We start from the raw sequence: 16,445 nt of genomic DNA, 5'->3' as shown, positions 1-16,445 counted from the left end.
GGGTCGCGGGAGCCGAGCCCGAGCTGGGCACCGGCTGCTGCCTCCGCCGCCGCCGCCGCCGCCGCCGCCGCCGCCGCTACTGCCTCGGCCGCCCCGCTGCTGCTGCTGCGCGCCCGCCCGCCCTGCTGGCGTTTTGTTGTGGTTCCTGCTGTTTTCTTTCTCTCTTTTTGCAGCCCCCCCAGGCTCTCAGGCTCCCCCCCCAACACCCCTGCTCCCCTCGCCCGCTCCCCCCCGCGCTCCGATCTTGGGGGGGCCCGCTCTCCTTCCCCCCCTCCCCACCCCCCCCCAGCGAGCAAGCTCCCTTCTCTCGCTTTTTTCTTCTTCCCCCAAGTTGCAAAATCAGAAATGGCACAGGCGGCAGCCGGGAGCGGCGCGGGGCGCAGCGCCGGGGGCGGCGGGCATGGGCCACGGCGCGCGCACACACTCACCCTCCGCCTTGCCCGCACCCCCGCGCGCACACACACACACACGCACACACACTCGCACACACACTCGCTCACCCGCGCCGGACGCCCGCCCGCCCGCCGGCCGGCCGGCCGCTCGGGCTACGCGCTGCGCGCCTGCAGAGCAGACATAGAGGAAGCCGGCGAGGGCGGCGGCGGCGGCGGCGGCGAAGGAGGAGGTCGCGGCCGCAGGCGCCTCTGGAGCCTCTGTCTCAGCTGCAGCGGCGAGCGCCGCTGGAGGAGCCGGGGCCCGGGCCGGAGTCCGAGCTGGAGCCGGGGCCGCAGTCGGAGCGCGAGCCGGGGATTGGGGCTGCCCGCGCCGCCGCCGCCGCCGCCGCCGCCGCCGCTGTCCCGGCGGGAGCCCTCGCTGGGCTCGGGATTGAGGGGAGCGCGGTGAGCCCGAGCCGGGCGCGAGGCGAGGCGGCCGGCGGCGATCAGGGCGCGCTGGTGTCGGGCGGCCAGGTCCAGGGCCGGACGCAGCCAGCCATTCAGGAAGGCAGCGCTGGAGAGCGGGAGGCAGCCAGCGAGGAGGATCACACACTTTGCTCTTTTTGTTGTACCGGTGGCGCCGGGCTCTCGCTGCCTTCTTCTTTCGGGAGGTGACGGAGGGGGAGAAAAACACGAAATAATTCACGCCGGCGACGAATTCACAGCGGAACAGAAAAAATCAAAATCAGAAGAAAAAGAATTGCGCAAAAAAAAAAAAAAAAAAAAAAAAGAGAGACATCCAAAGTAGGTCGAATAAATAATCCTCTTCTTTTCCTCTTTCTTGCTCCTTCTTCTGCTTCTTCTGCTATAACACACAGAGCTAGTTAAAAAAACCCTGGAGATCGCCCAAAAATGTTCTTTTTTTAGTATTTTAAATAAGTGCTCTTCAGCCGGGAACCAACACCCTCCCTCCAAAAAAAAATCATATATGTATAAAATAACGATAAGAAGAATACGAAGGGGGTGCCTCCTCCTCCTCCTCTCTCTCTCTCTCTTTTTTTTTTTTTAAGTTTAGCCCTCACTCTTCTGCAGGAATGGAGTAAAAGAGACAAGGAGGAGGGAGAAAAAGGAGAGAAAGAAGAATACGGGGAAACAACTAATAGAATATGTAAGAAAAGAGAAAGGGGAGAGAGGAGAGAGAAAGAGAGATAGAGAGAGAGAGGCGGAGGAGAGAGAGAGAGGAGAAAGAGAGAGAGAGAGAGAGAAGAGAGAGAGAGACCCCAAAATTGAATGCGTTTAAACGGGAGGACTCGCAGAGCAGTGTTTCCGAAAGGGGGATCTGTGCGAATGTCTGTATATAGTGAACTTTGACACTACTATTGAAACTGACACGTTTCTATGGAGATCGCTGCCTTATATGGAGCTCGTGTCAAGGAGCCAAGAGAAGGGCTGCTGGCAACTGATAATCAAAGGCGACTGACTGGTCAGAGCCCTGAATTGGGGGGAGAGAAAATGGGAGGCTAAGGTTAGCCAAGCCTCCCGCACGCCATTGGTTGGAGAGCCCCTCCCCCCTCCTCTTTTTCTTTTCTTTTTTTTTCTTTCCCCTCCCTCTCAGCTACCTACTGACGGGGATGGCGAGGGGAGGAGGAAAGAAAGTGGGGGGGGGGGGCGGGTTGTGTGCTTCTGACAAGCGCAATTTACATTGAGATCGCCCTGCGCTGCTATTTACTCTGAGACCTGATTAGTATGGGTCGTCTATGGTCACACACACACACATACACACGCACACATACACCAACACCAGAGGGGGAAGGGACGGCGAGGGGAAGAATGCCTTCCAATGGGTAAAAAAGAGAATCAGGCATTATTTTGTTTTCTTCTGAAAAGTTTTTAAATTTAGCTTTTATGAGCATGAACACGATCACTGGAAATGTTAGGAAAATTTTAAATGGGAATTAAAACTCTTACCGTTCTAACGAGTCCTGAAAAATATTCTGGGTTTGTATTGTTTTGTTTTTTCACATACAAGCACAGCCCTAGAGTAGATTCTGCTCATTTTATATTCCTTTAAGAAACAAAGTAGGGACTTGCTGTTTTCCGCACCCCCCCCCCCTCGGTCCAACGTATATTTTGGTTTTAAAATGAAAGGTTCAATTATGACAAAACGCACTCCTGGAATTCGCAGAAATTGCCCCCCAAATCAGTCCGAATCAATGGTTCCTCTTCATCCCAAAGGTGATTTTTAAAATAAACTCCCCCCCCCCCCCGATTTTTCCTCCTTTTTTCCCTTCCCCTTTTTGATATCCTCAGGCTGATCTAACCTCCAAAGAACGCTCCAATAATTGTTAATAAAAGAGTAGTAAGTTCTTCTATTGCTGCGGGGTGGGGGCCCGGTCAGTGCGGGCCGCGTCCGAGTCCCAGGAAAAGGGGGAAAGGGGTGAGAGAGAAGAGATGCGGATGGGGATGGGAGGTGGGGCGGAGGAAGGAGGTGGGGAAGAGAGGGAAGAAAGGACGGAGGGGGGCAGAGGCGGGGGGGAGTAGGGAGGGGGCAGAGAGAGAGACAGACAGACAGAGGGAAAGAGACGGGAGAGACCCCCGGTTCCCAAAGGCGATTGGTCGCCGGAGGAGGCCCGGGCGGGAGGAGCGGGTCCCGCCGCGAGGCCTGCAGGAATCGCTGGCTCCGGCTGCCACCTAGCGGACGGGAGCCGCGTCCCGGAGACGCGCGGTCGGGTCCCCTCCTCCTCCCAGCCTCCTCCTCCCGACAAGCAGCCCTGTGCCTTTTCTGCAAACCAAGACACAGCACTTTGAAAATTCTTTCAATGGATTTTTTTTCCCTCCTCCTTCTTCCTTGAAAGATCGTACTGAGGGAAAATGATACTTCTATTAGTTACATATTCTCCAATCGCACACTCGCATCTTTCCCCCCCACCCCACCACCTCCTCGTTCTACGATCGCTCCCCTAGGCAGGCTCAGGCGGGCGCGCAGCGGCGCCGAGTGACAAAGCCGCCGCCCGCAGCCGCCTGGGGGTGCGGAGCTGCGCGCCTGCCCGCCGCCCCTCGACTCCGGACAGCATCAAAGTTTGTCTCAGCTCCAGCACCCCCGAGCCTCCACACGCCCTCAGGTGAAGGTGGGAGTAAAAAAAAGGCCACGCTGTTATTGCCGGAGGTAGGGTTTGTGTGTTTCAATACTCGTTCTCCCTTTAAATGTCATCAGGGAGGGGGTTTGGGGGAAGCGCTGCGCCTTCGGGGTGCGTTTTGCGCTTCCCGGTCTCTCTCCAGTCCTACTGAGAGTCAGGAACCCGGCGACCGCTTAGTGACGAGCGACGACGCGAAAGAGCAGAATAAAGGCTTTTCCGTGTCTTGCCCCCCGCCCCGCCGCCCCGCAGCCCCTCCAGTTCGAATAATGAAGGAACACAGTCCATGCACTCTGCAAGCAGCCGCCCCATTGTACGCTGCAGGGGAGGCGACGGGGGCCGGCGAGGGCTCCTTGCCCTTTCTCGTCTCCCCAAATAATCGCGCCGAAGGCTCCTGGTCAGTTAAAAGGTGAAAGGAGGAGAACACGATTAAAAGAACAACAACAAAAAAAAAAAAAAAAAGGAAGGAATGAGAAAAAAAGAAGGAAAGAAGGAAGCAAAAGAATGAGTTTTCTCATATGAATTCTAAATGTTCCTAGAGTACAAAGGCAGGCAGTCGAGGGCAGAGGAAGCAGGCAGAGAGAGAGGGAGACCGGGAGAAGGAAAAGAGAACTTGGAGAGAGACGGAGCGAGTGCAAGAGGCAGCGCGAAGCAAGCGCCAGGGAACCGGAGGCTCCCCCCGCCAGGACGCCCGGCTCTCGGGCCCGGCCGCCCTCGGACCCTGGACCGGAAGTCTTGGGCTCCAGAAGCCAGAGCCGGCCCATCTCTGCCCCACCAGGCAAGTAACGCGATGATTATCGTTTCTTTTGAACTAGGGGTGGTTGTTACAACGCGGACAGGCCGGGAGGCAGCGATTGCTCGCACGGGTTCCGCAGGCCAGGGGGCGGGGGGATGCCCTCGGTCTAGCCAGCCGGGGAGGGTCGAGAAGAACTTTCCGCAGGGGGGCCTGCTCCGGAGCCGCCCTCCCCCCGGCCTCTGTCCCGCGGCGGAGTGGAAAACAGGGATCGCGGCCCGCGGCGCCGCCCTGGAGCTGAGGATTGCGCCCCACCGAGCCTCGGTCCAGATTCAAAACTGATTGCCCCTCCATCCCCATTCGCCACCCTCCTCCCCCACCAGCGGGAACAGGCTGCGGAGCCTCCAGCCTGGAGGGGGGGCGGGCGGAGGGTCCACAGGTTGGGCAATCCGCGCCGCCGCCCCTCAACACCCCCCCATCTCCTCTTGGCGGGTGCCAAGCCGGAGCCGCGGTGGAGTCGGCGCGTAGCCCGCGCCTTGCCCGGCTGCAGCCAGGCCTGGGTGAACTCGGCTCCCGCGCCCACCTGCGGACGCCGTTTGCAACGGGATCCCCCTAATGTAATGCGATCGATGGCTGCCTGTTTGATGTGGGTGAGAGCGTCAGCGGATTAAAAGGGACCCGCAAGCCGCTCTCCCCAGCGGAGAACCCGCGGCGGCTGTGGCGAGAGAGCCCGAGATCTGCAGCCAGCTCAGCAACCAGGGGACTGGGCCAGTCCGGGGGCGGGGGCGGGGAGGGGTCACTTCCCCCAGGGGTGAGGACTGAGCCCGAGTGCATGAAAGGAAGAGCCGCAATTAAAACCGACCAGCGAGCTCTCCTCCGCGCAGGCAGGGGCGCGCGTTTGCGTCAGAGGGCGCGCGGGGCGGGCGCGAGGGGCGGGGGGAGCCGACGCCGGGGCCGCGCCCGAGGGCTGGGTGGGCGCGGGAAGGAGCCCGCGGAGCTGCCTTGGCCTTCCCTTGGCCCGGCGGGCTAGGGGCTAAGGCGGGGCCGGAGGACGAGCGGCGACTCCCCGAGAGCCGTGGGGGCCCACTCACCCTCTCTAAGGGGCTTCTTCCTGCCGTCCCCCCTACCCTGAGCTTCCAAACTTGGAAGAGGCCCAGGGGGATCAGGCGTGCCCCCCGGGGGGCTGGGAAAGAAGTGGAGACCTCGAGCGGCTTCAGGCGAATCCTCCTGCTTCTCCGGAAGGAAGGGAGGGAGGGGTGCGCCCCCCCACCCCCCGGCCTCAGTTACGGAAAGGGGGTCGGGCGGCTGTTGGAGATGGTGCTCTGAGCCGTGGAAACCCTCGGGTTTTCAAAGCAGGGGGACAGATCCCGCTCCTGCAGGGCATATGCGCCAACTTGTCGTGAGAGGGGGCAAGAAGAAACCGAATCTTTTCGAGAAGAGGCGCTTTCCCCTTCTTGGACTCTAGAAGTCCGAGACTTTTCCCCCTCTTGGACTCCAGCCTAAGCGGCACTCTAGGCTCAGTTTCTCTTCTGGACTCTGTCGTTCTCCTATCGCCTTTGCGCGCCCGCAGAGCGCCTCCACTCGGGCTGAACACCCCACCCCCAGCTCAGCTTCTAGGGGAGCTTAGGCTTTGTCTCTGCGAGGCTGTAGTTTGTTCCTAGTTCAATTTGGCACTCTGGTCCTGAGGCTGGATGCGCCCCACACTCAACCAGGAGATAATGGTATCTGTTGTTGTTGGGGAGGGCACTTAAGAGAAAGTGATCATATTTTGCGGGAGCAGGTAGGTCCTCAAAGTGTGAAAAATACACCCACGGGATTTTCAGGCATGCTCAGCTGCAAGGGCAGAAAAACATTTGGAATTTGCGTCTTTCTTCCACTCAACCTCTTTCCCAGGTCTCTCTCCCTCCGTTCTCCACCAAGGCCTTGTTTGGTGGGGGGGACCTCTAACTTGAGTCTTAGCGTGTGGACTTGGCTCCTGGATCCAGATCCACTGTGGCCCTTGTCTCAGCACCCTCCTTGAGACTGCCAGCGTCGTGGCCATATATAGTCAGCCCTCTCCCAGGTCTCCCTTCTAAAGCCATCCTCTGTCCTAGTCCTCATGGTCTAGTTCAATGCACAGAGTCTCCGTGTGTCTCCCCAAGGGACATGAGAAGGTACTCTCCGTTTGGGGAGAGAAATCAGGCTTATTAATACCTCTTGTGGATTGGCAGCATCAGAGCTCAGCCTTATTCACTTTTTAAACACCTTCCACACAACACTTGCTCTCTTTTAGTGTGATAGCCAATAAACAGTTGTGACCTGGTGGGAGAAGGAAAGACGCAGTGGTTTCACATACAGCATGACTTGCATTCCAGGCCCCAGAGGGGCCACGAAGACTTTCTAGTTGATGAACAACCCCCCTCCCCACTATCTTTCTTTCCACTAAGGCTGGAATCATTCTTCACTAATCCTGTGACCTCTTTGATATTGGTATTTTGCTTTCCCAAACTCAATGGATCGTTTGTTTTGTTTTGTTTTGTTTTGGTAAATCATACTGAAAAAAAAAGGTGGCCTTGTAAAAACGTTTTCTCAATCTAGTTCAAGAGCCCCTACAAATGACCAGATATGTGTAGAAAATTCTCTCCTGTATGTGTTCCCTATCCCCTAAATCGTTACAAATGGTACTTTTCTGTTTTGAGAAACCATAGAACAGCAATGACCCCATTTTATCAGGCCCATCTGGAGAAATGAACGAACATGCCTGCAATTGTTGGGAGGAAGGTCAGTTCTTCTGATCTTACTGCAGACCTTTCCCAAAGAGCTGATTTTAAAGGTGCCGAATCAATTAGTCTCCCTTGGTATGAGATTAAGGCTGTGAAAAATGAAGTTGAAAAAGATGTATTTAAAATGATCTTGCATAGGTCTTTTGAAGAAAAGGATGAAGAGAGGCATAGTAATGCCTGCCTAATGCTTTGTGATTGTTTTAAAAACAAAATCCCAAACAAACAAACAAACAAAAGCCTTGCCTATGTCAGAAACCACCCCCCTCTTGCAAGACTGAACTCAGTCTGTATTGTGGCTGCCCAGCTGTAAAAAGGTCTGCCTTTGTCAATGTGAAAACAAGGGTGGAAAGGCCAAGTTGGGAGTCAGACTTCTGATGGACTGCCTGCTCTCAGCCTGCCTCTGTAGTTGAACCAGGGATCCAGCAGGCTTCTGCACTCACTAGCACGCTGGTATGTCTGGGTACTACTTCTTGGTCACCTTTGGGCTGAAATGCCCAGACAAAAGTGATTTTCCTTTAAAAGCAGTTTAGTTTTCTATCACAAACTGGCCAGTTAAAGCCTGTGTTTTGGAAAAGAGACATAAGGGAAACACTTCCCGTTTTTTTGCTTGGGCCCCCAGTTAAAGGGCCCAGGAGTAGCCTCAGGAAAATGGCAGGAGAGCAAGTGTTGACCTTTGGATGCAAATCAAGCCTTTTGTAGGAGGAAAAGTGACAACAGTTTCTAGCACGCCCAGCGCCAGTGAAGCCAGGGACAAATATTTACTTTTTGTAAAAATCAAGCCTTAGCTATGTGAATGCATTTATGCAAAAATTAAGAACTGGAGACAGTGTTAGGAAATGTATTTCTTTATTTTAAATGTCTGGCTTGAGTGAAGAATAACTGTGTGGCTCTTCTTCCTAGGGAAAATGACTTGGATTTGGAAGAAAAGTTCAAGTTTGAAATAAGTTTGAAACTTCTTAGAGTACATTGGCAACACAATTAACTACACTCTGTAATACCTTCTCTTAATAGTTACCTGTCAGAGCACCTATTTCTTTTACTCCAGGATTAGCCCATCAGAAGTAGATCTGAGTTGGACATTCACTGATTAAAAGCTGCTGGAATATGTTTAAATCTTCAATGCCACTTTCTTCACTGCCTATAAAGTAAACCAAAGTAGTGGAAAAGTATTGGCTCACAGAGCCAGCAGATCTGTCGGTAACTATGGTCATGCTGCAATCCTGTTTTACCCATCAGAAGTTTGATGTAAATAAAAACCTAATATTTCTCTCTAAACTGTCAGTGGAAAGATATGTTTATTACAGTGTCCTCCATTAGTGGGGGAGAGGGGCTTTAGGTAAAGTTCAAATGAAAAAGCAACGAGCATAGTACACCACTGATACAAACCACATGGAGCAGTAAATAATTATGCCCTGTTTTGCTGTGTGTATTTTATTTACCCACTTCAGAGGTGGATAATAAACCTAGCCCATCTGTGGGAGGAGTTAATAAAGTATTCCCAATGCGTGATCTAACAAACTTGGTGATAGTTCTATGTTTTATTGTTAACCATTTGCGTGAAATCTTCTGAAGCTGAAAAGAGAAAGGACAGGGCTTTTGTGTTGGTTGATCCTTGGCTATTCTAGGGCTCAGGTTGGTGTGAAAGGGACGAGGAGGTCACTTGAAATCTCCTTTTATCTACTCTTATTTTCTCTCTGGATCAGCAACTTTGAATAGACATCATCTAATCGCGCTTAATGGAAAGAAACTATGGGGAGCAATGAAAATGCCTTTACTCCAGGAGTGAATACATGTGTGTGGACAGCTAGCTGAGCTTGCACAGGACTACATCTCTGTACACATGTGCTTAGAGATTTTGGGGGGTGTAAGGATGTATACATAAATGTGTCCCATACATTCTGGGTTTGGGTGGGTTTTTTTTTTTTGCCCTTACACATAAGTGTGCATACACACATTAGGATTCTCTACCAAGTCCAGGCTGATTCTTTTTTCAGCTCCCCCCACCCCACTCTCTAGGATGTCATATTTAAGTCCTGAATAAAAAAGCAAGTAATTGAGAACACGATGAGCAGTCTTTTAGTGAAGACATCTTATTTCCTTTCCACTTTCAACTGGAAGCCACATTGACAGGAGAATTTCTCTTTAGAGGGTACAGAGTGTATGACAGGTGGGAAGTGATGGGGTAAGATGAGACCATTACTTTCGATTTCTCCCCAGTAATTTTTTTTTTTTTTGGTTTTTATTGGAATTAAATTGGCTAAAACAAAAATAACTGGAAAACAAGAGCCTGACATTAGGCAGTTTAAAAGTTTGCTTTTTTTTTTTTTTGCTATAGATATTTCCAAATCTTTCAAGCTGAATAACTGATTATAATTTGCTCTGAAATGAGAACTGTTATAGTAAGTCTCACATGTTGACTACAATACTATTTGAATTGTCTTCTTAGCCATTGTTACATGTCCTTCATAAAGGAGAAACAGTCTCAGGTTGTTAGGTATGAATGGCTATCAAGAAAAGGACATTTGATTTCTAGGGCTGAAGGCACTGGGCTTTACTTCCTAAGAAACTCTTCTGGCCCTCACCTCCCAATCCCATATTCTTCTAAGTAAAATTCGCATTGCTCTCAGAGTGTAAATTCCTTTAAGGGAATACTCGGTTACCAGGGCTACAAGTTCCCATCTAGCCTGGCAGCCTCCCCGCCCCCTGCTCCAGACTGCAGAGACCCTTGGCTGTCACAGCTGGGACCTTGGGCCCCCTCCCCTAACACCCCAGCCTAGCGGAGATCGCAGTTCCAAAGTTCGAGGTTGGGTGGGAGAGGATTAATCCCTCTTTAACTCTTCTTCCTCCCGCCCTCAGTTCTGAACCCCAACGGATCGTTTCCTGGGGTTTCCTGGTGAATAGGAGTGTAGGAGCTGCCCTGTCCAATAAAGATTAAATTAAGTAGAAGAATCCCAGCCGCTGGATATTTGGAAGCTCCGGTGGGGCGTCAAACCGACGTTTAACACATTTTTTCCACTCACTGTGCACAAATCTTGGACCTGTTGGGCTTAACTTTAGAAAGGAAAAAGAAAAAAGCTAAGGAAAGTACGAAAAAGAGAAAGGAAAAGAAAAAGAAAAAGCAAAAAAAGGAATTCATGTAAACCCACCAGCTTCAAGGGGACTTTGCACTCAGAGAGGCTGAAGGCAGAAGCAGGGCTTTCTAGTCTGCCTGACCTTTCTAGTCTTTTCTTTCACCAACCGCTCTGAGAATTGAAAGAATTGAAAGATCCCTCTCCCCCGACCTGGAAGAGGGCTCGGGGTTTTGCTGTTTTGGAGTCTGAGTCTACTTTTATCCTTTAGGGACAGTTAGGTGGCCCAGGGTCACAGCTTCTTGTGCAGCAGGAAAGGTGTGCCAGCAGAACGCAGTCACCTCCTCTATGCTGATTTTTTTTTTTTTTAGCACTCAGCTTTTGGTAGCACAAACTGAGAACTGAGCAGTTTCTTTCAGTTACTGGCCAGCAGAAGAAACAATGGCTTTCTCTGTCGGCGGCAGCGCTTAGTGCGCTGGACACTGACCTTGAAGCTGAGGCCCGGCCAGGCGCTTCCTCCCCTGGGAACCATCCTGACTCCCCAAACACCGGGCTCACTCCCACCTGCTCTTCTAGTCCCAGTGCGAAGTCTGGTGGGGGCAAAAGGCAAGTCCCTTCGTACGAACCTTGCAGGGTTCGTCCATGCAAATACAACACTGAATAAATTAACCTCAAACCAGCTAGTTGGGGTGTAGTAGTTTAGCAGGACTAATTGCAGACAATGGAGCTGAAATGACTTTTCCAATTAGCTGCTGGTTGGAGTTTAGTTGGAGGAACTGTCAGCTCCAACGATGGGTAATTGCTTTATTGCTCACAAAACTATCATCTATTTAGAACATATGTGCTAATTACTCTGGATGGGCGTCGAAAAAGAGACCATAAATCTAATAGCACTTTAAAAAGTCTATGGTGCTTGTAAGCAACCCCAGTCCCTTGCACTTGTTTCTCCTGCCCAGGTCGGCGTGATGGATGGCTATCTTTCAGAAAGGCTAAGGTTTGGATTGGAGGCACCGACGGGAGGCCCTGGTCAAATCGCGTGCAGGAGAGCGAGCGGCCAGGGCCCGCTGTGCCGAGGCGATAAATCACTGTCATCAAAAGCAGTCCCCTCTTTAGCCACGGACTTTTTTTTTTTTTTCATTTTCGCAAAAGATTACTTTAGAAATCTTTTAATTGGATTATGCTGGGAAATTAATCTCCTCTAGCCTTGGCTAAATTTATTGTGTCCACTATCGGGAGGAAGGCCCTGTAACTGCAGCGAGGGCCACGTCCCCTTGCTCCCCACCCCCTTTCCTCCGCCCTCCAGGGTCTCCCAGCCGCGTGCGGCAGGACAGCCGTGTTCCAAGTCCCCAGGAATGACTAGGGTGAGGAAGAGTGGAAAGGCACATCACGGCGGGCGGTCTCTAGTGCACCTCCTTTGTCCTAAACGCCACGTTTCCGTCCAGGATTCCCTAGCTCCAGTTCTACCATCTCCATAGCACCGCGTCTTCCTCCACAAGGGGTCCTGGGGGCCCGACACCAGGGAGGAAGGAGGCTGGAGTGGCGGGAAGAGGAAGTGAGGTGTACCGGTGGAGGGCTGCCAGCCAAAGTCACTACTTTGCCCTCTTGCCACAACTCCGCTGTCCCCGTTCCGGGTCTCCGGCCGGGAGCTGGGGCTTCGCTCGCACTCTGCACTCTACTTTTCTGCGTAAAGACGCACGGCTAGCTCTTGGCGTTTTTCCTGGCGTAACTCAGGAGACACTTCCCCTTGACGGCTCAGCAGTTGAGGTCCGAGGGCTAGGGCCCTCCCCGTTCCCCGCGGCTCCTGGAGCGCCAGCGCACTGTCGGGTGGGAACCTCCCTTCCAGCCCCCGGAAACCAGAGTCCTTAGCCTGGTCCTGCGCAGCTCCGGCGGCTGCGGAAACTGCTGGTCCGGCCCGCCCGCCGCTTATCTCCGCGGGAGATGACAACATCTGCCCGAAACGGGATACCTACTTTTGCAGCTCAATTTAGCTCTTAATAGCAGCCCTCTGAGGTGTGGTTAATTGACGGGGGATGAAGGCATAATGACTGGACGGGGAGATGCCAATGAGCCTTTAATATACTTTTAAAAGAAACAACAACCACCCCCCAAACACCGGCGAGTCATTGCCCGCTGGGAGGATAAGACCCGGGTCTGGAGGCAGGAAGAGCGACGCCAGTGCTGTTTGTGTCTAGAGGCTCGCGGTGAGGGGTGAGCCCTGGCTCTCTGGGCTGGGGCACCCGGAAACCGGCAGGGCGCGCAGCTTCAGCTGGCAGGGTGCTGTCGCGTGTCCGCGGAGAGCGGAGCGTGGCGAGCACCCGGCAAGCTCGGGATGACAGGTGACCCGACCTAATGGCGAGGAGGAGAGCCCTGGGCCATGGAGGACGCCGCCTCTCCCCGGGCGCGGCCCCTCGATCAGCCCTTACCCTGGGCGGGGCTGGGTGCCCACCGAGACGGGCGCCTTCGTCTGCCCTCCTTCCCCGGCTGCAGCTACCCCGGCATCCAGCTGAGAGCGAAATGGCCAAGTGGCGGTGCCACGCGGACACCCGCGGGGTTCCTAGGCCTGGACAACCTCGGAGGAACCTCAGGACCAGGAGAGAGAGATGCACGCGTCGGGTGTGTGTGTGTGTGTGTGTGTGTGTGTGTGTGTGTGTGTGTGATCGCCGAAAGTCAGAGTCAGAGTACAGCAGCCCCAGCACGTGGCCGGATTCTGCGGGGTCTGCCCAGAGCCCGGTGGCCGGCGGTTCTGGGATTCACCCGCGCGCACCTAGGTCCCGCCGCCCTTGCGCAACCACCCACTCAGACTTCTGCCAGCCACTCTCTCCAGGGCACTTTCCCTTCCCCTTCACCCCATCCCCCTTCGCTCGGTTCTAGTTTACTCTCCAGAGGGTCAGAGGAGGGTGTTACACTGCACAAGCCCCCAATTTAGGCTCACACACAAACACACGAGAAGGAGAACCATCGGGTCGTCTCTTCTGTTGGCAAAGGGGAACCCCCCTTCTGGTGCGGGGCGGCGGTGTTCCCAGCCGGTTTGGCAAGCATCCTGTTTCACACTTAGGGGTAACCTTGAGGCTTCAGGTTTGAGCTCCCTCTGGAAGCGGAAGGAGAAATGACTCCAATCACCGTCCATATATATATATGTGTGTATATATATATATATATTTATGGTATTGAGAGATCGCAGGTGTTTCAGCTGCTACTATTATTTGTCGGACTTCCTCCCAGAGCAACGTAACAGGAGTAAAGAGTCCCGGGGAAAGTTCCTTTCCCTGAACCGTCTCGCGGAGAGGGCGGGCGTTGTCACAGGGCAAACAAAGCTCTGAGGTAAAAGATTTGAAGAAGGGCAGTGAGGTGTCCTCGTTCGCAGAAGTGTGCCTGTGTCGGGGCAGGGGCGGGGGGTGCTTCTGTCTTTCCACTGTCACTGTCTAACCTCGTCTGCTGTGATTCTGCCGTCTGTGATGTCTAGGAATTCGGGACTCACGGTGGCCTAACCGTCGAGCGCCCCCCCCCCCGACCGCCACCCCTCCGCAGCCCCAGGCGAGGAGGACTGCCAGGCCGCGGTCTCCAAGGCCGTCGGACGCCCCCAAGGCCGACTGGCCCCCAAGTGCGTGCCTCAGGGACCGAGAGTCCCAGATCGAGGTCTGTGTCCTGGTAGGTAGGCGACTCCCGCTCAGGACCTCCTTGCACCGGGGTGAAGTGTGTGACCTGGCGGCGGGTCCCCGAGAGGCCGTCGGGGGCCCGCCGGGGTTCTAAAGTGATGGCGGCGGTCCCTTCGTCCGCCATCTAGCGTGGCCCTTGGCGCTGCCGACGCCCGGCGCCGCCTCAGGGGAGGGAAGCCCCTGCCGGAAGCCCGCGTCGTCCCCACGGCCGTCTAGGGCCCTCGCTGCCCCTGTCGCCTCACATTCTTCAGCCCCACAGGGGCGTCCCCGGAGAACGAATTCTGCGCTCTGCGCACCCATCTTCCCTTCAGGGCCCCCCTGGGGTTCCTTCCCTCGAGGCCCGTGCTCTCGGGTCGGAGCCGGGCCCGGGGTGGGCGGTGGGGTGGGGTGAGGGGAAGGCCTTCCTGGAGGCGAGGCCCACATCCGGGCACAAAGGCCCGCTCTCGGGGTGGGGCGGCCGGGCGCTCGACGCGAGCCGGGGGCACTCCGAGCGGCCGAAGGGCCTGGGCCGTGCCGGGATGGGCCGCGTCGGGCCCTCCTCCGAGCACTGGAGCCGCGCCTTCGCGGGCGCCAAAGGCCCCCCACACCTCGTGGGCGGGCCAGAGCGACCGAGGCCCCGGGCCCGCGCGGCGTGGAAGGTTCAGGAAGGAAGCCAGGCCCGACCGGGGGGTGGCGCACGTCCCCGAACCCCGGGCACGCGCCCTCGGTCGGGCTCTGGCGGGTCTCCCCTCGGTTCCGCGCCGCCAGCCTCTCCGAAATGGACCCGGAGGGAGGGAGCCGGCCTCCGCCCAGCCTTGTAAGGTGCTGAGGGAGACCTACCGTCGAGCGAGACGCCTTATGCGAGGCTAACTCCCTGCGCTTCTCGCTTCTCTCCTTTCTTGGGCCCGGAGCGCCCTGGGCTGCCCCACGGGTTGCCCGTCTCGGCCCGCAGGTCCTCTTTAGGTGTTGGGTGTAGAGACAAGAGGATAGGGAGCAAGGTCCTGGGGGGCAAGGCGGGGAGACCTCAAACCCCACTTTCTAGTGTAAGGGGGAGCTTGATTTTAAGAAGTTGGACAATCACTGGGAGTTTACGTTGTGGCCTTCGGCAGCGTGGAAAATATCCATCTACAAGGCGGGAAACAGCACAGAGAAACTTCTGCGTAGTTAATTAAAAATGATTTTTTTGGAAGCCCCGTATCTGGGGAGTGTTCCCAGAGATTGTTTTATCATGTCTCAATCTACAGAGTTGCTGTGTATCTCGCCTCTGGTACACTGAATAGGATCTTCCTTCAGACAGGAATGGAGAAACGGAAACACCACCACCCTGGGGCCGAACTTTCTGGACGGATGGGGGGCGGAGGGGGGTAGGAAAAGTCCAGATGTTGCACTAGAGGCGCTGCAAGTGTGAGCAGGTAATGCGGAGAAGAGTGACATTGTTAACAGAAAGCATCTAATTAACAATGACTTCATTTGATTGGAAGGATGAAAAAGCCTTTTTAAATCAATCCAGATTCACTGGCCTAAAACTCAGGCAATTTATGAATATGGAGCCTGACGGGGTCTGCTTTCTTTCAAAGATGTCATCTTAGGGGTAATAGCATAGGTGAAGTCATTTGGTTACACTGTGGAAACTTTTATAGTGCCTTCCTTGGGAATTTAATTCAGTGCTTCTTCATTTTATTAGGAACAGACCGACTCCATCAACTGCGCTCTCCCTGTTTGGAGGCAGGACTGCTTGAAGCAATTAGGTTCACCAATTAGCATAGTTTTACTGACCCCAGAAGCAGCACTGCTCCTTAGATTATCCATTTCTTCAAAGTCGGGGGAAAGCTGGAGCACAACACGCTTCCCAGGTGTCCAGGTTGGGGAAAGAAGCCCACAAGCAGGGTAGCGGAGCAGCGCAGAAAGCTTTTTAATATTCCCCAAGTGTCTGTTTCAGCAACTTTGGTGGCTTTTTCTCCTCCTCTCTGATTCTGGAGCCTATAGTATCTCTATCTTTTGACATACCCTGTAAAGCCTCTCTCTTTTGGTTGTATTTTTGGCAGAATTGCTTTTGAGAAAGTGAATTGTCTCCTTTCTTTTCTGTCTGCCTGCATGCTAATGATGCCCTGGACAATGTTGGGGGCCAAAAGGAAACTGCTGAAGGGTTCCTTTAAACCCTGAGGTGAGGAGGTAAAGGCGCAGGTCACTGGGGGTGAGTGCCTGTGTGTGCCTGCAGGCACCTAAAAACCTTCGAGGAGAGGCCAGAGATGGGTATGGGAGATAAGTCCTTGCTTTCCCTAATATTGAAGGTTTACCTGCAAGGCTTTGTTGCAGTCTCTTCATTGTGACCTCAGCTAGCTGGTGGCCAACATCGTCAGTAAATATCTGGAGCCCAAATCAGTGTGAGAGAGAAGGGGCTTTGGTCTTGTCACCATCATGGGTATTGAAGGGATGACATTTACATAGCTATTGCCTCCCTCCTCCATCTCTCCCTTCCCCCACCCACACTCGTGCCTAAAATATATATTCCTCTGTTAGATTTCACTAGATTAAATTGCTGACAGTTCATCAGTAGCAGCAACAATGTAATACCTCTAACCTTATTAAATCAATAAATACTAGATCCATGCATTGAATTAAAAATGCATCAGCAGGTCCAGGAATTGCAGTCATATGGCCATGGACCTCAGAATCGAAGATGCCACTCAGAAATCGACTAGTTAGCATTTATTTAACTTTTTTTTTCTGATTCATGATTAG

At 54.0% G+C, this 16,445-nt stretch overlaps 1 long non-coding RNA gene across 8 annotated transcripts in view; it reads left to right on the top strand.

Moving 5' to 3' along the window:
- Nucleotides 1-2,680: 2,680 nt before the first annotated feature.
- Nucleotides 2,681-16,445, top strand: part of LOC106700753 (uncharacterized) — a 157,105-nt gene continuing 143,340 nt past the window's right edge. For 2 of the 8 annotated variants that reach the window (XR_011464692.1, XR_011464694.1), the window contains exons 1-2: nt 2,682-3,537; nt 4,045-4,283. This is a non-coding gene — a long non-coding RNA (uncharacterized lncRNA). Of the gene's footprint in view, nt 3,538-4,044; nt 4,284-16,445 lie in introns of all 8 variants that reach the window. The other 6 variants (XR_011464695.1, XR_011464691.1, XR_011464690.1 and 3 more) reach the window with 6 other exon arrangements.

The sequence above is a fragment of the Bos mutus genome, chromosome 7 (genome assembly GCF_027580195.1).
Source record: "Bos mutus isolate GX-2022 chromosome 7, NWIPB_WYAK_1.1, whole genome shotgun sequence".
Taxonomy (NCBI): Eukaryota; Metazoa; Chordata; class Mammalia; order Artiodactyla; family Bovidae; genus Bos; species Bos mutus.
This window is presented reverse-complemented; position numbering and strand designations above follow the sequence as displayed.